The 23,384-nt window shown below is 38.0% G+C and overlaps 1 protein-coding gene across 3 annotated transcripts in view; it reads right to left on the minus strand.

Moving 5' to 3' along the window:
* The window catches only part of LOC123629048 (zinc finger X-chromosomal protein), a 54,351-nt gene extending 37,851 nt beyond the window's left edge, over positions 1-16,500 (minus strand). For 2 of the 3 annotated variants that reach the window (XM_045538980.1, XM_045538978.1), the window contains exon 1: positions 16,128-16,458. The gene's annotated coding sequence lies outside the window, so the exon portion shown is untranslated. Of the gene's footprint in view, positions 1-16,127 lie in introns of all 3 variants that reach the window. The other variant, XM_045538979.1, reaches the window with a different exon arrangement.
* Between the last annotated feature and the right edge of the window lie 6,884 nt (positions 16,501-23,384).

The following is a 23,384-nucleotide window of genomic DNA, read 5'->3' on the forward strand; positions in this document are numbered from 1 at the left end:
CACCAGTTCATCTTTGTATGTATGGTAAAATTCAGGTGTGAACCCATCTGGACCAGGGCTTTTCTTTTTGGGAAGGTTTTTTATTGCTGTTTCAATTTCAGTTCTTGATGTTGGTCTATTCAGGAATTCTATTTCTTCCTGATTGAGCTTGGGAAGGCTGTGTGTTTCTAAAAATTTGTCCATTTCCTCCTCATTTTCCAATTTGTGTGCATAAAGATTTTTGTAATATTCATAGATAATGTCATGTATCTCTGTGGCTTCGGTTGTGATTTCTCCTTTCATGTTCCTGATGGAAGTTATTAAAGATTTTTTTTTTCTGCTCTTGGTTAGTCTAGCCAGTGGTGTGTCTATTTTATTTATCTTTTCAAAGAACCAACTTTTTGTTTCATTAATTTCCCTTATAGTATTTTTGTTGTCTTTTTCATTTAATTCTGATTTGATCTTAATAATTTCTCGCCTTCTGCTGGGTTTGGGGTCAGTCTGTTCTTCTTTCTCCAGCTCTTTGAGTCTATTCGTTAAGTTGTCTATTTGTAAGTTGTCTGTCTTTTTGAAATAGGCATTTATGGAAATGAATTTTCCTCTCAGGACTGCTTTAGCTGCATCCCATAGATTTTGATAAGTTGTGTCACCTTAGTCATTTAATTCAAAAAATGTTTTGATTTCTGATTTAATTTCTTCCTTTACAAAATTGTTATTCAGGAGAAGGTTGTTTAGCTTCCATGACTTTGAGTAGGAATGAGGGTTCCTGTTAGGGTTCATTATTATTTTTATTTCATTGTGATCTGAGAAGATGCAGGGTATGATTCCTATTTTTTTAATTTTTTTAAGACTTGCTTTATGACCTAGGATATGGCCAATCTTAGAGAATGTCCCGTGAGCTGATGAGAAGAATGTATATTCAGTGGATTTCGGGTAGAATGTCCTGTAGATGTCAGTCAGGCCCCTTTGTTCTAGCATTCTGTTTAAGTCTACTATGTCTTTGCTTATTTTCTGCTTGGAGGATCTGTCCTGTGCTGTCAGTGGGGTGTTAAAGTCTCCAACTATTAAAGTGTTGTTGTCTATCATTTGGTTTAGATCGAGCAGGATTTGCTTTATGAATCTGGGTGTGCCTAGATTGGGTGCATATATATTAAGTATGGTTATGTCTTCTTGTTGAATTGTGCCTTTCACCAGTATGTAGTAACCGTCTTTGTCTTTTATTACTTTTGTTGGTTTAAAGAGTAAGTTATTGGAAATTAAAACTGCCACACCAGCTTTCTTTTGGCTACCATTTGCTTGGAATATCAAGTTCCACCCTTTTATTTTCAGTCTAAATGCATCTTTGCTGGTTAAGTGAGTTTCCTGAAGGCAGCAGATACTTGGTTTGTGTTTTTTTATCCATTGGCCCAGTCTATGTCTCTTGAGTGGGGAATTCAGGCCATTGACATTTAGTGAGAGAACTGATAATTGGGACAGATTTCTGTTTATCTTATTGGGTAGAACTTCTTTGCTATGTTTTTTCTCTTGAGCCATTGTCGTGGCTAGAATTTGATCTTTAGCTCTTGGGTGGTTTTACATTCGTGGGTCTTTGTTGTGATGATCCGTGTGTAACTCTCTTTTGAGTACTTCTTGGAGGGGTGGTCTTGTCTTGGTGAATTCCCTCAGTCCTTGTTTATCTGAGAATGTCTTAATTTCTCCTTCATATAGAAAGCTTAGGTTAGCTGGGTACAAGATTCTAGGCTGGACATTATTCTGTTTCAGAAGAGTGAGAATGGGGCTCCAACTTCTTCTTGCTTGTAAAGTTTCAGTTGAGAAATCTGGTGTAATTCTAATGGGTCTCCCTTTGTATGTTACTTGTTTCTTTCTCCTTACAGCTCGAAGAAGGGTCTCTTTAGTGGATATTTTGGTCAGTCTGACGACTATGTGGCGTGGTGTTTTCCTATTTGCTATGAATCTACCAGGGGTTCTTTGAGCTTCTTGAACCTGTATATCTAAAGTTTTAGCAAGGCCTGGGAAATTTTCTTCTATTATGTCTTCAAATAGTTTAACCAGCCCTTGCTTATTATCTTCTTCACCTTCAGGGATGCCTATAACTCTCACGTTAGGTTTCTTCACATAATCCCACATTTCTTGAAGACTCTGATCTTTTTTCTTATTTCTTTGCTCTATCTCTGTGACTGTCTTATATAATTGGAAAGAGTTATCTTTGATCTCTGAGATTCTGTCTTCTATTTGATCTACCCTGTTCTTGAGACTTTCCACTGTGTTTTGTAGCTCCCTGAATAAATCCCTCATTTGTAGGAGTTCAGTTTGGTTTTTCTTCAATATTTCTATTTCTTTAGTGAATTTTTCTTCCAGATCCTGGAATTTTTTTGTGGTTTCTTTGCGTTGGATATCAATTTTTTCTTGTATATCATTCAGCATATTTATAACCCAAGACTGAAATTTTTCTGGTAACATGTTGGTATTCTGACACTGGCTTGTGCCAATTGGAGGAGAGTTGGTATTTCTCTTTGGGGGCGAGGTTTCCGTTTGGTTTTTTGTGCTCCCCATATTTTTCCGCTGAGCCCTTCCCATCTGGCTCTATCGTTAGATCTTTTCTCACAGCTTTAGTCTAGTTAACAGCACGTCTTGTACTCTGTTCTTAGGCTGTGAAACAGTCTAGGCATGTTGCTTCCTTTATCTAGAGGGGGAGACTGTTGTGTGTTATTCAGAGTGTTTTTTTTTTTCTATCTCAGTTGGGGGACTGCTTCTGATGGGTCCTACCCCAGAGGGTTGGCTTGACCTAAGACCAGTTTGGCAAGTTAAATCACTGTGCTGTGGACTTTCAGTTAGTAGGCAGGATTCACACTATTTGCAAGCAGAAAGCCTCTTCTCCCTCTCTTTTTTTTTTTCCCCCCCCTGACTTTTGGTTCTTCCTCTGGATGTGTAGTTTCTGTCTCTTTCTGCAGGAAAGACACTGGCTAGGCAGAGGAGGCAGTGCCCTCACTCACTCAGTGCCCCAGCTGCTGCAGCTCCCAGGGGCAAAGGTCTGCCCTGTCTCAATGTCCCCAAGGTCCAGGCTCCACACTCTTGCGTCTGGGGAAGCACTCAGTGTTCACACCTGGGAAGGGGACCTGGAGAGGGTCTATGGATCAGGGGATGGAGCCTCCTGGGGAGCCGCCTGGTTCCCTATGGCTCTGCAGCAGTTAGACCTTGGCCCGCACAATTGTTGCTGCCCACCCGCAGATCACTGGCACTGGGGGGCAATTTTCAGGGTCCAATAGGAATCAGAGCTAGGGGTCTGGAGCACTCAGGAGTATACAGTAGCTCCTGGGTGCTTTAATATTTCACGCTCGCGGCCCCTCACCTTGGTGCAGGTCCGCCTCTGTCCCTTTAAGAGATAGGGCTCCGCTGAGACCCGCCAGAGTTCAAGGGCCTTTCCGCTTGGCTGTGGGAACCGAGATGGCGACCGCGCGTCTGCGGGTCGCAGGCGCCGGGGGGAGAGCGTTCAGAGCTCGGCAGGCGCCACGGCCCACAGCGGCTCCCCGGCTGGAAAGCCGCCATAGGGGAAGAAAAGAGCAAAAAAACTGTCCCGCTTTAATATTTCACACTCGTGGCCCCTCACCTCGGTGCAGGTCCCTGTCTGTCCCTTTAAGAGATAGGGCTCCGCGGAGACCCGCCCGAATCCAAGGTTTCTCCCGCCTATGTCACCTGTCCTCGGAGCTCCACGTCTCCCGCGGTGATTCTGCACCAATTTCAGTCAGATCCCTGACTGAGTGGATGTGGGGGTCAGTGGGGAGATCAAGCCGCTTTGCTGTGGGGCTGAACCCGCCCCACTTGCCGGTGAGGCAGGCACGGCCGTCCCGCACTCCGCTGTCTGTTTTCCGTCCCACACTCTCCAAATTATCTCGGTCTGATTTCCCAGTCGCCTCTGTTTTTTCCTGTTCCCTGTGTCCCATGGTGATTCTCCGTGGGTTCACCCCACCATTCCTGTGGAGGAGCAATCCTCTAGCGTTGTGGCAGGTGGAGATCCACGCCTTCCTCTCCGGGAGCACGAATCCAGGAGGTCACCTCCACTCCGCCATCTTCCTCTCTCCTGCCATTGACTTTAATACAGATCTCTCTTACTCACCAATTTACAACTTGAGAAAAGAAAAAAATTCACTACAGTAAGCATGGGAGATATTTTTTCCAAAAGAGAATTATATGAATGCTAAAATTAGCCAAAGCTCTTAAAAAATTAAATATTTTCAAATACGAAGCGAAAACAACATACAGTGCTATATCATACAATGCTCTCTCTTTTTTTATTTTTACTTGACTTCTGGCATTTATGAGCTATCATACAATTCTGTCAGAAAAATCACCAAAGCTGGGCTCAGTAGCTCATGCCGTTAACACCAGCACTTTGAGAAGCCAAGGCGGGAAGCTTGCTTGAGGACAGGAGCAAGACCAGCCTGAGCAAGAGCAAGACCCCTTCTCTACAAAAACTAGAAAAATTAGCCAAGTGTGGCCTGTAGTCTCAACTATTGTAGAAGTTAAGCCAGGAGGATGGCTCGAGCCCAGGAGTGTAAGGTTGCCATGAGCTATGATGACGCCACTCACTGAAGCAACAGAGCCAGATCCTGTCTCAAAAAATTAAAAAATAAAAAATAAAAATAAATTTTAGTTTGAGACCAGCTAAGAGCTAGACCCTCATCTCTACTAAAAATAGAAAAAATTAGCCAAGCGTCATGGCATGGACATGTTGTCCCAGCTATTCAGGAGGCTGAGGCAGGAGGATCACTTGAGTCCAGGTGTGTGAGGTTGCTGTGAGCCAGGCTGATGCCATGGTACTCTAGCCCAGGCAACAGAGCTCTACCTAAAATATATAAATATATAAATAAATGTCTAAAACTCATGCCAAAATAGAATTCACCTTTTAATTCACTTTATTCATTCACTGTCTGGATTGCAAATAAAGCTGATTTTTTAAAAGATGAAACAAATGTAATTTCACTTATAAAGATAAAATCAAATTATTTTGTACTATATAACATTTTTATCCTGGTTTTCCATAATCTACCCTTCCTCTACATCCAAATTCTCAGAAAACATTAAATAATATACTATTGTCTTACACTATTCTTTTATCTAACTGTAGTACTTTTAGTTTCTATTTACTTAGCTTTCCTCTAATAATTTAAATTTAGTATTAATTCTCTTCATCTTAAAAGTTTTAACCATCTTTTTTCTCATTGACCACCATACTCAACCAATCTTTTTATCATACAGCATAGTGAATTTTAAACTTCTTTTTCTGGCCACCAACCCTATGGTCAAATGGACATTTAAAAAGAAAATAAACATGCCCAATACTGTTCACTGCCTGAAATCAAGTAGTCAAGTTTAACTTTAAGCAAAATAACTGAAAAAACAGAAGTAGAAATAATCCATATATAAGCAGTGTTTGCACAGATGGTGAGATGAAATAATTCAATACAACCAAAACCATAAAAAGAGATAGGAGCACAAATGAAATACTGGCAAACATAACATAGAAAATTAGGCCAAGCACAGTGACTCACTCCTATAATTCTAGCACTCTGGGAGGCTGAAGCAGGAGGGAGGGTGGTGGTGGTAGCAGGGGCTTCACTTGAGCCCAGGAGTTTGAGACCAGCATGAGCAACATAGGGAGATCCCCACTTCTACAAAAAGTCTAAAAATTATGTAGGCATGGTGCTGTGCACCTGTAGTCCTAACTACTCAGGAGGCTGAAGCAGGAGGATCACTCGAGCCCATGGGTTTCAGGTTGCAGTGAACTATGATGATGCCACTGGCTTCCCGTCTAGGCAACAGAGTGAGACTGTTTCAGAAAAGAAAAGAAAACACAAAATATAACAACGCAGTAGATTTAAAGGACTTTCTAAATAGGCAAGAGATTAAACACACCTGTTAAATTATACTCTTTCAATGGATTATTTTTTAAAATCTTTCTTGCTTTCATAAATGGAAGATTGAAAAAACTATATGCACTCCTCATTTTTTCAAAGACGTTTCTATGCTTTTTACAAGAGGTAGACCTAAAACCATTACACTGAAAGAAGATAAAGAAAAAAAAGGCTCAAAAATAAAGACCAAATAAAGGTCAGATAATTAATGATTAGACAAAATCAATTTGAAGACAAAAATCATTAATGTGGAGATGTATCATTTTTTTCTTTTTTTTTTTGAGGGGGGGACATTGTCGCACTCTGTTGTCTGGGCTAGAGTGCCCTGGCATCAGCCTAGTTCACAGCAACCTCAAACTCCTGGGCTCAAGCAGTCCTATTGCCTCAGCCTCCCGAGTAGCTGGGACTACAGGCATGCACCACCATGCCTGGCTAAATTTTTATATATACATATACATATATATACATATATATATATAAAATAGATATACTTTTAGTTATCCGGTTAATTTCTTTTTAGTTTTATTTTTTAGTAGAGACAGTCTCGCTCTTGCTCAGGCTGGTCTTGAACTCCTGAGCTCAAACAATCTGCCCACCCTGGCCTCCCAAAGTGCTAGGATTACAGGAGTGAGCCACCATGCCTGGCCGATTTCTTAATATTAAAAGAGAAACAACACCAATAATATGTAATAGTCATAAATCTAGGCACCTAATAATACAGCCCAGTAAATAAACTCATAAATTTGAAAATACGGGGGAAAATTTAAATAAATTTCAGGTAACAAGAAAATTAACTATAGAAATCACAATGTATTTACAACTGAGCAATAACAAAATCTAAATTCATGTCAAAATCATAGTATTCAGCTACAGTTTGCTCAGAGAAAAATTAAGTTTTAATTACATGTACTATAAAAAGCAAAATTAACTATTAATAAGCTAAGCCTTCAACATACAGACACATAAAAATGTTTAAAAAAATGGCAGAATAAACTCAAATAAGTCAGTAGGAAAAAAAGATATGGACAGAAGGCAAAAACAAAAAAATTATTTGAAAAGTTTAATGAAAGAGAACACCAGTGGCAAAATCAAAAAACGAAAAAAAAATTAAGAATATTAAGATGTTTTACACAGTCATAAGACAAGTTCATATTTTTAGAAAACTAAAAATTCTGTATACATAAAAAACATACTGAAGAAAAGCTAAAGACTTAGCACTATGAAAGAAACTATTAATAAATCAAGTGCCAAAAATCTACTGACCAATATACAAAAGAATTCTACCTAACTTCCAAGAAACAATTAATTCCCTTTTAATAAGCAACCTGTTTCAGGAAAGAAAGAAACTCTTCAACTCATTTTATGAGTTTAACACAATCTTTTAGTCAAAATAAATCAATAAAAACTGAGAAAGAAAAATTATAGAACTATCAGGTAATATAAATAATAAATATTCAGCTGAGTCAAGGAAAGTTTAAAGTTAGAAACTCTACGAGTACATTTAAGTACATTAATAAATTAAAGGAGAGAAATCGACAGATGCAACAAAGGTATCCCCAAAATTCAACTCCTCTTTATTATTAAAAAAAACTCTCAAACTGTAAGAGGAGGAAAAGTTAGGGTAAATGCAAAAGAGAATCAATCATTAACTAGAAATGCTGCTGAATTTCATGATATTCAAATTCCCTCCCTAATTGTAGCATGAGCTATTACTTGATATACCACTAAGAAAAATCACTGCCAAGTAAAATACAATGATCTATTTTTTAATCATTTGGAACTTTATTTTATATATATTGGAAATCTTTTAGATTTAGAGTTTTAAAAATCACATACCAGTCTTGTGTATACACAGAAAAATACAGCCAAAAGAAACTGGTGGATATTAATAAAATAATTTTGAATTAGGGTATTACTGTCCCTCATTTTTCTTTTTCTTGAGACGAAGTCTCACTCTTTTGTCTGGGCTAGAGAGCCCTGGCATCAGCCTAGCTCACAGCAACCTCAAACTCCTGGGCTCAAGCGATCCTTCTGCCTCAGCCTCCTGAGTAGCTGGGACTACGGGCATGCACCACCACGCCTGGATAATTTTTCTACATATATTTTTAGTTGTCCATATAATTTCTTTCTATTTTTAGTAGAGACGGGGTCTTGCTCTTGCTCAGGCTGGTCTCGAACTCCTGACCTCAAACAATCCGCCCACCTTGGGCTCCCAGAGTGCTAGGATTACGGGCGTGAGCCACCGTGCTGGGCCTCATTTTTCTATTTAAAGCTGTTCAGTGTCCCTATCTTTCTAACAAGAGTGTTGGTGGTAAAGCACACATAATTATCATCTCTGGAATCTTCCTTCATGTCAAAGACAAGTTTTGATGCTGGTACTTTACTATTGAACAAAAAGTCTGTTTGATTTTTTTCCCCTCAAATGAACCATTCTAGGTATGTTAAAATCTGCCTACCCAAAACTGGAAAATATGTAATAAATAGACACTCAGCATATGATGAATTATCCTCTGATTGAACCAATTAAATTTGCCTCTTACTGCTTTAAAATCTTTGACTCTTTCAAGGACAATTTATTGTACTTGCAGTTGTACTGTTTGGCATGTATTAGTAACCTGCATAGTGGCAATAAACTTGAAGTGATGATTAAATGAACAATTTATTAATACCAGTCATCATGACTGCTGCGTGCGAAAGAGTGACTATAGTATTTCATCAATTTTAAAATACATTCTGATTTCAGAGGTGTTAAAATGTAAAGGGAGACAATGTATCCCAGAGTCCATAAATATGGTCATGTGATTTTTAGCAAGGTTGCGGAAACCGTACATGAAAGTCAATAGGGTTTCTGTTTTAAATTATAACTGGTAATTACAACTTTGAAAAACTGTTATATTCACCACAGCAACAAAAATTATACATTATCTTGTTATACAGTTAACAAAATTTCTACAAGATAGGTATCTAAAGAATTACAATACATTATAGGTATAAACACTGGAGCCAAGGGTTAAATTCATCTCCTACTCCACCACTTAGCTCTATTACCTTCATATGATCTCCTGCCTTCAGATTTTCTTAAAAATACAGTAAAAAGTATATTTACCTTAGTGAGGTGATGTGCAGATTAAATGGGTTAATATATTAAGAAAGCCTCAAGAACACTGCTAACACATAGTAAGTGTTTACTATGAAAATGGTGAGAACGATGAAAACCAAATGCCATGAAAGGACACAGAAATACACAAGCAGCGTATATCTAATGTGTGTGTATATTCTATGAGTTTGATACAAACACAAAATCAAATAGTTTGCCCATAGAAGTTAAAAAACTGACATTAAAATGAGTTAAAGGAAGAAAAACAGCTAAAACTATTGCAAATTAAAGAATACACATTAAGATTTGAAAATTAAGCCACAGTATATAAAACAGGGCAAGCAAAAAGACAAAATAATGAAATCAAAATAAAGTAGAGGCCAGGCACGGTGGCTCACGCCTATAATCCTAGCACTCTGGGAGGCCAAGGCGGGTGGATCGCTCCAGGTCAGGAGTTTGAGACCAGCCTGAGCAAGAGCGAGACCTTGTCTCTACTAAAATTAGAAAGAAATTATCTGGCCAACTAAAAATAGATATAGAAAAAATTAGCCGGGCATGGTGGCGCATGCCTGCAGTCCCAGCTACTCGGGAGGCTGAGGCAGTAGGATTGCTTAAGCCCAGGAATTTGAGGTTGCTGTGAGCTAGGCTGATGCCATGGCACTCACTCTAGCTGGACAACAGAATGAGACTCTGTCTCAAAAATAAAAAAAATAAAAAAAAGTAGAAATACATACATAAATAAAAGAATTTATATAACTCTTGAGCTGCATTACATATCAACAGAAAGAAAGGCTGGGCTGGGCACAGTGGTTCACGCCTGTAATCCTAGCACTCTGGGAGGCTGAGATGGGAGGATTGCTTGAGCTCAGGAGTTGGAGGCCAGCCTGAGCAAGAGCGTGACCCTGTCTCTACTAAAAATAGAAAGAAATTAGCCAAACAGCTAAAAATAGAAAAAATCAGCCAGGCATGGTGGTGTGTGCCTGTAGTCCCAGCTACTTGGGAGGCTCAGGCAGAAGGATTGCTTGAGCCTGGCAGTTTGAGGTTGCTGTGAGCCAGGCTAATGCCATGGCACCCTAGCCCAGTACCCGAGCAACAGAGTGAGACTCTGTGTCAAAAAAACAAAGAAACAAAAACAAAAGAAAGGCTCAAGTAAATAAATCCATATAAAAAAGATAAAATTAGAATTCTACAAATTACACAAAAAAATCCAGATGGATTAATAACCTAAATATAAAAAAAACACCTCTTAAAATCAGTATAAAGAAATCACAAAAGACAGCATCTCGATGCATTTATGATAAGGGAAAAATTTCTTGAAGACAAAAAGAACATGACCCATATATGAAAAGACAAAAAAGATTACCTCAAATTAAGCCCTACTTGACAAAGTATGCCAGAAAGAAAGTTAAAAGACAATCCACAGACCAAGAAAATGTATCTGCAAAGTAATCAGTAAGCCATATTTATGCAGAACACAGAAATAGTACCAATAAATAGGTAACCAGGAAATAACAATCCAACAGAAAATTGGGCTAAGAAAAGGTACAAACAATTCACTGAAAAGGTCATTCAAACGGCCAATATAACGGCGCAGAGAGTGAGCATATGGGAAAGGTCAACCTCACCAGCAATCTGATAAATGCAAAATTAAAACAGCAATTAGATACCATTTCATCCCCCAAAGCTTGAAAGATATTAAGCTATCAAATCTTTGGCAATGATATGGAGAAAGAGAGGTTCATAGACAACTTAATAGTAACTAAATGAATCACTGTGAAAAGAATTTGGCAATTCTGGTAAAGCTGACAATGCATATACACTTCATATGCATTCCACTTAATTGGAAGAGATTAATCCTGTACAAAAATAGTCACAGTACCACTGTTTCAATATAAAATAAAATAAAAATAAATAAAATAAAACCCTGAAAACCCAACTGGAATAAATTGGCCATAGTAAATTTACAAACTGTAATAGAGCTAATATAAATAAATTAGATTAATGGTTTCTCAAACTTTTTCACCTTAGGACTCCATTACAATTATAAAATTTGGGAACCCTAAAGAACTTTTGTTTAGGCAGGCTATACCATCGATATTTACCATTTTATTAAAAAATAATAATAACAAAAAAGTTAAAGCGGAGTAATTTAACATTATTTATTGTTTATTCACTTAAAACTAATAAGCCATTAATGTTAATATGAATAACATTTGTATTAAAAGTATTTTCCAAATTTAAAAAATTATTTTGTGAATTTTTTTAATTCTTAAAAGTCAGATCCCCGTTATCTACTTCTGCATTCAACTTTTTGAAATATCATCTGTGCTACCACCTCTTGAAAATTCCACTGTACATTATATTTGAGGGATAATGAAAGTAAAAATGGTAATTGTAAATAAGTTCTTAGTATTTCTGTGAAAATAGTTTTCCCCTCAGATACTCTAAAAAGTACCAAAAATCCCCATGGTTTCACAGACCATATTTGGCGAACTAATGGCTCACGTAATATGAATGAATCTCAAAAATTCACAGTTGAGTTGATAAAAAATAAATAAAATGACACATACAATATAACTATGAAATTAAAATGCATACCTATTGTTTTGGGTATACATACATGAGAATATCAGCTGGGAAAGGCAGATACTTCTGGAAAGTAGTGAGGGCAACCCTTTATCTACATCTGCAGAATTTTATTTCTTTACATAAAAAAAGATATGAAGCAAATATGAAATAAATGGTAGCAATCTTTTACAATGGGTCAGTAACTGGTTTCAATAACTTTGAAGCTTTTACAATTTAATTGTTTAATATATTAAATGTGTAAATTTTTTATTAATTTATTTTGATAGAGACAAGGTTTCGCTACCTTGCTCAGGCTGGTGTTACACTCCTGACTTCAAATGATGCTCTTGCCTCTGCATCCCAAAGTGCTGGGATTACAGGTGTGAGCCAGTGCACCCAGCTGTTAAGTTTTTTTTAATGCCTTGAATACAGATTCCTTTGTAACTCTCCTTGATTAAAATTCCACTTTCAATGAAGTAGAATGTAGTTATTGTCCAGTAACTCTTCTTATGTTATATTGTATAATCAAGAGATAAATTTGATTATGTTGAAAAAGAGTTTAATAAGAATAAGAATGGGCTGCCACCCACATTTCTGTCACTTAAGGTTTGTGGCAGACAGAGATGTTCCTGAGCTCCTTCTGTTGATCTGGTACATTCAGAAAATGAATGTGTACCATAATATTTATACTCTCTTTCCAAGAACAGTTTGGCTACTTAATTTCAGTTGGAGAGCTTTTCAGTAGCTAAATACACTTCTGCATTGTTATTCAAATAATATTTTTTGAAAATAATATTCACGTAAAAGATCATTTTGCTAGGGGAACTGAACAGGATAAGAAACTGTTTCTACAATTAGAACCTTTGAGGTTCAGTGAAGATAAAACATAAACCTATAGAAAATAACAGGTTAAATGCCAAATTAAAGATGTCTACAATGCTCTAAATACCGACAAGAAAGAATGAAACTCATAAAATAGTAATGTCTAGAACAGAAAGAAAACAAGAAACTGTTTTAGGGACTATAGGGCAAAACAGATTTTTAATAAATATTGGGTACCTACTATGTGTCAAATAAACTTAGTTTCAGCAATACTGAGTATGGGGTGTACATAAATGATCAAGATGCAAATGTTCACTAGGTAACTGAAAATGCTAGATGAGAAACTAGATTGAGAGGGTGACCATCATGAGTGACTGTGAAGCCAAAGAAGGAGACGGAAGAAAACAAGACAGTGAATTGATCCCAAGGGAAACTCCCCATTTACGCCACAAAAAGAATGGCCAGAGAAGACAGAGAAAACAGAGTTGGTGAAATGCACAACACTTTCACGTGACATACCAATATCATGCTGTGGAACAGTTTCACAATTTGGGAAATGCTGGATTTAGAAATAAGTGGGATGAAAAGAAATAAATGTTTTGGTGAAACTGAAGAGAAGACAGATGATGTTTTTGTAAGATAAGTATACCTACGAATATTTACGGAAAGGGAAAGGGAATAGAAGAGAGGAAGAAGAGTACCAGCTCAGTAAATGCTCTTGAAAGGAGGGCAATTTTTTTTTTCAGCAAAAAAAAGAGGAAGAAACTCTAGGTAAAAATAAAGGAAAAGCATGAAGTAGGAAAGATCAAATATTGGTATCACACAGCCTTCTCTCTCTGTTAAATAAGAGGGCCAGTAATACGCTGGGAATGAGGGATTCAAATATAAGTTGAAGAGTTTAAGAGTCAAAAAGATGGTTTATAATTGCCAGTATGCACAATTACAAATAATACAAAGAATACTGATTAGTGAAAATACAAATGTAAATAGAGTCAGAGTTAAGTATTTACAAAAGGCACTGAATTTTTTCTTAAAGGAAAGGGGCCTGTATTTGAAAAATACACAATTAAAACTAACACCTCATTTACCAAAATAATTGGTTAAAAGACCATGAAGGTCTACCCTCTCAGACAAAAAACATTGTATTTAACCATTTGTTAGAAATCCTTTAAAACTATACACTTACCTGTCTTCTTAATTATACATGAGTCTAATTTAATCTTAGTCTTTCACATCCATTGTTGCTGTCTGGAACATCTGCTGCTGCTGTACTGTGCAACATACAATTCTATCTTTTTTATAGCTCTTCAGCTGTCAAGATATAAAGCAACCACTTCTACAGTTTATGTTTACCCTTAACAACTCAACAAGCAGACTGGATTAGCAACTTGCTTCTCGTTTGCCTCCTCAATGCACTCTTTCTCAAACTTTCCTAAACCATGTATGACAAAACAAGAGAATCTCCTATTCCTTTCCATCTTCAGATCGAGGGAGCATCACTGCTTTGACCTGCTGCAGTCTAGGAAAACGAAAAACTTGTCTTTTATATCGTAAAATACTAGGAAACAAGTGCTCCGCAAGTTTTCTGAAACTTCTGCATCTAGGACACTCACATATGAATCAAAACATGAGGTAAAAGTTTGAATGACTAAACCATAATAAAACAAGTTATTTTCATCAGAGCATTACTTTTACCAGAGGAAAACACAAAGTTTGCATAAGGCCATCTGAAGATTACTGCATTTTTGAAAATTGCTTTTCTAACCCTGTTTTTCAAACTGTCTTCCTATATTATTCCTGCAATTTTCACTGACCGTAAATAAAATTTTGTTTGCTATTTTTAACACTTGTAAGCAAAGGTTATTTGGTATTAGACTTTTGGATAGAAAAATGAAGGAGCATTCTAGTACAGATCAATGATTCAAAAAGCAGCAATATTCTTCACAATCTTTCTAGTAGTGAAAACATTCATCAATTTACTTCTAAGTCTCATCATTTCTCAACTTTGAAACTTTCCATATAGTTGGTGCCAGAGCTGCTAAATGACTGTGGAACACTGTTCAGGTGTGCCATCATTGTGCTATTTCACTATCTTTTATAGTCCACCCCTCCCCTATCCATACCATCCACTCCAGGTTAACTGTAAATACTTGCTATTTTTTCTCAAGACGTTTCATCTTTAATCCACCCTTACCTAACAAAATCTTACCCATCCTTTAGTAACCTTACCAAAATGCCACTCACTTCTGGAACTCTTTCCGGAGACTACAAATGCAAACTTTGCCTTCCTATAAAACCTCAGCAGCGAACTTTCTGCATCTACGTCTTGCAATGTAACCACTATTGCACTAGCACAGTGCAACACTAACTAGCACAGTGCAACACTAACACTGGGCTCTTACACATCAGCAGCATTGCACAGCATGCAAAGAAAAGTACTTTGAGGTATGAAACTGTACCGTAAAGTAAGAAAATCTCAATACCATCATGGATATTTGACCGGTAGTAAAGCATCACCATTCCTTGTCCTCAGTAAGATTTTCTATCCATTTTCCCATCCTTTCCTTACTCAAAAAAAGTCTTAAGAAATTCCAAACAACAACAAAAAACACTGATTTAAACGCGGCTCTTTTAAAGTTTTTTCCAATAAATGAGAAAAAGTAGCGTTCAAAATTTTATTTCTCTGCTTTCGTGTTGTGTAATTTGCACTTTTCTCTTTATTGGACAACAGTGTTAACTTTTTCCTATCAAAATCCACGTTTATTTTTCACATACTAGGAAAGCCAATGACTTGGAAAACAACAGCCACCAATGACTTAACCAAGTATAAAACCTCCTGAGGTCACATTTGCCTGGGTGAGCCCAGGTCCCCAAAGTGCCACCGGCCGCGATGGCCCTCAGGAAGCTACAAGTGCCGGGGGAGAGGAGAGAACGTGCGAAGCGCTGAGAGGAGACACGGCCCCTGCGCCCTGGCGGCGGCCGTGGTCGCCTGCGGCAGCTCAGCTCAAATACAACGGACAACAGCAGTCAGTTACCAGGCTGAGGCAAGGCAGGAAGGCGGCGCTGCCGCCAATCGTCCATAGCCCAAGAGCGCATCATGGCGGCAAAGGGAGTCGCTGCCGTGACGAGTGATCACGCCCTTGGAAGCGCACACAGGGCAACACAGTGCCCCCGGGACCGGTCACTGTCACGGGCGTCGAGGCCGCCACCACCCGCTCTCTCACCCCACCTATGGGCCGTAACGGAATTTTCTCTCTGGATACCGCCTTCAAGATGGCGACTCCAACCTCCCGGCAACCCCCACAATCGTCCCCAGTATCAGGCGCCGAGGCGCGGCCATGTTGTCCCCCGTTACTCCCCCCCTAGCCGATATTTACATAGTGAAAATCAGCCCACCCGACCTGCAGCCTTCACCTCACGCCTGCATCCTTCGTCATTTCGCCAGGCCTCAACCCCGCGCCGTGCCCCCAGGCGACCGCAGCGCAAAACCAGGGTCCCCAACCGCTTCCCAGACTGAGGGGCGACCCTCCCCCAACTCCCGCCCGCTTATGGAGCGCCTCCGCTGCACCTTGGGGCAACCAGATTCCTCCCTGGGCCTCACTGCGGCCTCCTCGGGGCCTACTCGGCCCTGCGGGCCACACCGCCAGGAGCCTAGCGCGGGAGGGCGCATTGAGGGCCGCTGACGAGGCCGAGACCAGGCCGCCGCGCACGCGTTAGGCCCCACGGCTCCAACGACACTTGGGACTCACCGGACCGGCGCGCAGGCGGTCGGCGACGCTGGCGGGTGCTACAGGCAGGCCTCTTTCTCTGGAACACTGGGCCGGGCTCCTGCTGGTGGGGTGGGCGGAGGGAGGGAGGAGGGGCCGACCTCGGAGCTGACAAAAAGCGGCCCAGCTCCTCGACACGGGCCCGCCGTCAGCACGTCACGTCACCGCCCAGGTAAAAGACCCAGGAAAATGCGAGATTGTAGATTGATCCCCTCCTCCGGTGGGTTTCCCGGCGCCCCGAGTCGGAGCCGCTGACGCCCTGTGGCCAGGGAGCCCGGTGACCTCACCGCGGCGGGGTCTCCGGCAACCGGAGTTTCCGGCACAACGTTCTGTTTTGCTCTTCTGCGCTCCCGCCCGCTACCGCTGTCGCTCACGCGTCACCGCCGCCTAGGTCGGGTGCTTACAGGCAGTCTGCTCTGCACGGAGCCCAGCCATCCCCCACCATCTCCGGTGAGACGCCGCACCCCCGATCCCCACTTCCAGGGTCTCCCGGGGACCCTGCTTCTCGGCGCGGATCCTGGCCAAGGCGCCAAGCTCGAGGTGTTTGCAGGCCCTCAGACGCTCTCTTGCACTAAATGTGTTTTCTTCATCTCCCTGGTTGGGGAAGAAGATAGATTTAGCAAGCTCTGCCGCCTCAAGCTTTGGCTCTTAAAGAAAAAAAATGCTTTGAAATAAAATGAAAATAGGCCTGCCAGTCTATTTAATTGTGCCGGCAAGCGGAGGGGGAAAGTTTGTCCCAGAACGGTTACTAAACCGTTTAATGTTTTTTGAACTTAAGCATTCAGTCTAACTACTTTGAATAAAATGAGGAAAAGGATTACATTTTGAAAGTGATTTTGCATTTGTGAACACGATTTTAAACGTGTAATATTTTATGTGTTTCAGGGTATGGGGTCCTTGGAATGTTAAAATTTGTAATTCTTTCATAAACAATTTTGCATATTTAATAAATATAGAATAGCAGAAGTGGGAATGGACTTGTTTTTTTAAAAACTACTAAAGATCTGTCAAGTTTAAGAAGGCTTTGGTGAGAGAGGGGAAAATGTATTTCATTGAACGGACAACATTGATCCATTTCAAAAGCATGTATTTTGTGTTCATTACTTTAAATTTTGTATGGACTTTATCTTTCCTTTGAACTTGGTACCCAAATTATGTTCTAAAGTTACTGGTTAAAGTTGTCTTCATTAATCTGGGAACTGGCATGCTATACTTATTCAATGTTGATAAAGACTTTTTGAATGAAAAACAGAAACATTATAAAGCCAATAGCATGGCGGTATGAACTCTCTTAAGTGTAGAGATTGTATTTTAATTTTCTATCATACCTATTTTCAGAATTAGAATACACTTTTCCTTACCTCAGACATTTTACAATCATGAATTGCTAAAAAAAAAAAAAAATTCAAAGGTACAGCTGCAAGAGTGAGAATTTACTGGATGGCATTACTCTGATTTCTGTTCAAGTTTTTAAATTTTGTTTCAAAAACAGTAAATGTCAATGTTTATAAATATTGTCTGTGATAGAATGTATTTCATGGAAAACTATGTTTTCAAGTAAAAAGGAACTAGCTTAATTTCAAATATAATTAACATGATTTCAAATGATTGATAAGTGTTCATGTCCTTTCCAAAGATCTCTATTTAATGCTGTGGCATTGTCAAGAAAGGGGTTTCCCCTGGGTGCAGTGGCTCACACCTGTAATCCTAGCACTCAGGGAGGCTGAGCTGGGAGAATTGCTTAATCTCAGGGGTTGGAGACCCAGTCTCTAAAAAGAAAAAAATAGAAAAATTAGCCAGGTATAATGGTGCCCCAGTAGTCCCAGCTACTCGAAAGGCTGAGGCAGGAGAATGGCTTGAGCCCAAGAATTGGAGGTTGCAGTGAGCTATGATGACATCACAACACTCCAGCCTGGGCAACACAGCAAGACTCTTTTAAAAAAAAAAAGAAAAAAAAATGGGGTCTCGCATCATCTATTCAATTGCAAGTAGCATGATCAGAACACAAAAATAATGTCAATGTTCTTTTCCCATGATCAAAAAATACTAGTAATGTCACCGGTATAAAACACTTCAGAAAGAGCAGCAAAGGAGTAAGAAAGAAAAATTTAAAAGATCAAGACTAGTTTAGATAGGGATACTTTTCAATAGTTTTTGACATTATTTTTCATTCACAAAGTCTTTTGATAACAGACAAGGAAGAGAATGGCCTAATTATATTTGTTATATTAGAAAACCCTATACATAACTGTACAGATGACATCAAAACTATATTACATTAATTTTTTTTAAAGTAAAGGCATTTATATTTCTAAGCCATTTATGGATAATAGTAAAGAAATAGTGTATGATAAAATTGTTTTACCAGGATACTTAATTATAAAATATTAATCATGAAGTGTGAACAGCCGAGATGAGAAATTGATGTTAAAACACGAAATATAATTTATGAAAGTTTCAATAGGACCTTAACTACACCAGGGATCACTGAAAAGATAGGGCATTTTACTTAATCTTTTAAAGCAGTGGCCCCCAACTTTTTTGGCACCAGGGACCAGCTTCAAGAAATTGCCTCATATGCTGTAGTGAGCTATTTCATGACACTGCACTCTAGCCAAGGTGACACAGTCAGACCCCCATCTCTAAAAGAAACAAAAATTGCAGAAGCTGGCAAGTCTGAAATGTGCAGAGTAGGCCAGTAGGCTGGAGACCCACTAAAGAGTTGATACTGCAGCTCAAGTCCCAAAGCATTGTATTGGCAGAATTTCTTCCTGCTCAGAGGTGGTTAACAAAGTCTTCAATTGATCCATGTTATGGAGAGGAATCTACTCAAAATCTACCAACTTAAATTTTAATCTCATCTCAAAAATAACCTTCACAGAAACATCTAGAATAATGTTTGACCAAATATCTGGGTATGTGCTCTAGCCAAGTTCATACTTAAAATTAATCATGGACTATTAAACCAAATTATATATCACATACTATGAGCAAGTTGTACACTGTTATCATTTCCTGTTTTTATATTTAAAGTCAAATAAAAATGGTTAAACTGCATTTTTAGCCACATACATTCACCAAAGAAAATTAGCTTAAAATAACGACAAACAATGTGATGTGCATGAATTACAAGTTGAGTAAGATATTAATTATTGATAATTACCACTTGCCAAATTCCACTCCATAGATTATAAATCACAAGATACAGGAAACAAACTAGTACCTCTAAAGAGAAAAAAAATCAATACATGAAGTCCAGAAAAATGATGAGTAGCAATAAGTACCACTAATGCCCGGACTGCAGATTCTATATGCCATTTTTTTACTAAAAGTAACCAAGTTTCCTTATAGAAATGGTGATTCTTAGGCTAAAACGTCTCATACCACAAAGTAAGAAAGAAAGTATTAAAAATTACTCCCATGTGTCAAAAGATGTTGAGTCCCAATTTGAAGACACATTTATTGGCAAAAGATAAGAAAATCTGAGTTTCAAAATAAGATTAATTGCAATGGATTTGCACATATCAGATATATCCAAATTCACCAATTTGAATAACACTTTTCAAAAAATGTTCACCTTTGTAGAATGACAGAGAAACATGTTATTTTGAAAAAGGTTTGATTATGAAAATAATGTATTTAGCTTATACAAACTTTCTCCAAGAAGTGATGGAAATTTTATCTTGTAGAAGTATTCCAAGTATGATATTAAGAAGGGTTGACATTAGTAGAATATCACAATCTTGGAAGGTCTACTAAATAAATTAATCTAAGCAATGATCATTTGTGTCTACTGAAATATACACAATTGGAAATGTGCCTTATAATGGCTGTACAAAACACCACCTGTCTCCCATCCCCCTAAAATCAAACCTAAACATGATTAACCACTTAGGTTTCATTATTAATTTCTGGTAAATTTAAGGTTTCAGAGAAAAATAAAACCATAGAAGAGGTCAGGGAGAGTGTTCTACAGGAATAGATTGACAATATCTCTATGATGGGAAACTCTCCAGAAGAAAATATCTTCTTTGTTCATTAAATAAATCCTAGGAAACAAAAATTGGAAGGAAAAACCAATGGATTTCCTCTTTAAAACCAAAGGGCTTTAAACACATATTAAAGAATTGTAATATGTGAGTTTTATTTTAGTCTTGAGTCAGAAAAACAACTATAAAAAATGTAAGAGTATTGGGAATATATGAACTGTTTTTTTTCCGTTAGAAACCAATGGACAGCCTACAATATTCAGTACAATAACATGCTATACAGGTTTGTATTCTAGGAGCAATAGGCTATATCATATAGGCTATGTATGTAGGGTGTTATACTATCTAGGTTTGCGTAAATACACTCCATGATGTTCATACAATGACAAAATTGTCTGAAGATACATTTAAAAAAAAAAAAGGAAACCAATGGACAGAATTTTTTTTTTGTGTTAGATAATATGAACTTTTAATATGCCTGCATACACACATAGACATAGAAATATACATATATTATGAAATAATATATACTATATATTATATAATAACATATATGCTATATATTATATATAATACTATTGTTAGTATGTTGAAGTTTAATGCTTTTGTTAATATTTATTTTTACATGTTTATGTGATTATGTCTTTTTTTAAAAAAAGAATTATTACCTTTTAATATTTTTGGATGAAATGATATGAAGTTAGAAACTTGCTTCAAAATAATGTGGGGTAAAGGAGGACCATGGGTTGAGCATGAAGTAGGTGGATGATAGACATGAAACAAGATAAGCCCTGATTACAAAATTATAGAAGCTGAATGATGGGTATGTAGAGGTTGCTCTGCTTGTGTATACATTTAAAGTACTTTCTAGGTTTAAAAGATAAATGAAAATGAATACAAGAAAATTTTACCTTCATCCAGGTACAGTGATTCATGCCTGTAATCCCAATGACTAACTAAAAAAAAAAGTTCACATTTTCTCAATACTCTTACATTTTTTACAGTTTTTTTTCTGACTCAAGACTAAATTAAAACTCATCTGGCTGGGCATGGTAGCTCACACCTGTAATCCTAGTACTCTGGGAGGCTGAGGCAGGAGGATCGCTCGAGGTCAGGAGTTCAAGACCAGCTTGAGCAAGAGCGAGACCCCGTCTCTACTAAGAAATAGAAAGAAATTAACCTGTCAACTAAAATATATAGGAAAAAAATTAGCCGGGCAAGGTGGTGCATACCAGTAGTCCCAGGTACTCAGGAAGCTGAGGCAGAAGGATTGCTTGAGCCCAAGAGTTTGAGGTTGCTGTGAGCTAGGCTGATGCTACGGCACTCTAGCCCAGGCAACAGAGTGAGACTCTGTCTCTAAATTAAATTAAATTGAATTAAAATAAAATAACTCATATATTGCAATTCTTTAATATGTCTTTAAAGCCCTTTGGTTTTAAACGGGAAGCTGAGGTAGGAGGATTGGTTGAGGCTAGGAGTTGGAGACCAGCCTGGGCAACATAGGGAGACCCATCTCTATAAAAAATAAACAAATGTATTCAATAAAATAAAATAAATATTAAAAAATTATCCAGTTGTGTTGGTGCACACCTGTTGTGCCAGCTACTCAGGAAACTGAGGCGGAAGAATTGCTAGACCCCAGGAGTTGAAGGTTGCGTATGATTGCGCCACTGAGCTCCAGCCTGTGTGACAGAGTGAGATCCTGTATCTAAAGCAAACAAACAAAAATTTACCTTCATATATTAAAGATTCTTTGCAGTGGGGTAGGCATTATACATACCAGTTTTTGTGGACCGACATAATACCATTTGTTTTCAAAAAAATTAGTAACACTAAACAATAAATAAAACCAGACCACTTGTAATTAGGAAACCAGCAATAGTTTTTAAATTGCCAAGTTAACATATTTTTAAAGATGTAGACTTCTCGGCCCCAACTCCTAAGAATTCATTTAGTATGTATGGGATAGGGCCCAGGAATCCATAGTTCAATACACCCAAGAGATATAGACAAGTAGCTAAGATGTAACTTGTGACAATAATGACATAAGGAGGGAGAACAGAGCTATATGTTTATTTATTTATATTACATATTATGTAGGTCTATTGGTTATTTGTGTATTTTTGTTTATTTATTTATTTATTTATTTTTGAGTAGAGTCTCTCTCTGTTACACAGCCCAGAGTGCCATGGCATCATCACAGCTCACAGCAACCTCAGACTCCTGTGCTTAAGCAATCCTGTCTCAGCCTCCCGAGTAGCGGGGACTACAGGTATGACCCACCCCACCCAACTAATTTGTCTATTTTTAGTAGCGATGGAGGTCTCACTCTTGCTCAGGCTGGTATCAAATTCTTGGCTTCAAGCAATCCTTCTACCTCAGCCTTTCAGAGTGCTGGGATTATAGGTATGAACTACTGCACCTGGCCATACCAAAGACACTTTGAAAAACATTAGCACACCCATGTAAATGCCTCTTTGTCCACATTCACAATAATGTTTCATGGAGTATAAAGAGGTAAAACTGATGGATAATATAGTTCGCTATATTATACCAGTGACTGTACTAACATTCGTTTCCTCAAGTAGAAGAGTCTTCAGTTTCCTAATCCTTGACCAAGTTTTAATACTATTTAAATTTTTACAAATTTGATAACTGTGAAATGCTAACATTGTTGTTTTAATTTTGTAATTTTTTGTATTATATGACTGTACAGTTTTTCTCTTCAGAAAATTACTTTGAAATGACTTGTTCTTTTTTAGTTAACTTGTTCTTTTATTATTATTATTGTTTGTAAAACAATTTTATGCATTATGAATACTAATCTTTCCTTGTTATAACTGTTAAAAATATCCTCTTTTGTCCATTTGTGAGCTGGTGAGTTAAAAAATATATATATATATGTGTGTGTATATATATAATATGTATATATATATATAGATAGATATATAAATCTTTCTGTTGGGAAAACCAGGTCTCCCTATTTTTCTCAGGATCTTCCCAGTTTTAATACTAAACATCCAATACCCAGTGAAGTTCCTTTCTCCCAAAGCAAACCATGACAGTTGGTCCCAGGGCACTTGCCTTTTAAATTACTTTGGCCGAGGTACAGTATTTCAAATTCCAGGTCATAAAATGAGAATCACCAGAACTCTTTATCACGGTTCAGCTCTAACTTCCAGAAGTTCTAATTTCATTTGTCTGGGTAGAGCCTCAGCGTAGGTATGTTTTAAAAAGCTCTCTACAGACG

Source organism: Lemur catta, chromosome Y, assembly GCF_020740605.2.
Source record: "Lemur catta isolate mLemCat1 chromosome Y, mLemCat1.pri, whole genome shotgun sequence".
NCBI classification, from domain to species: Eukaryota; Metazoa; Chordata; class Mammalia; order Primates; family Lemuridae; genus Lemur; species Lemur catta.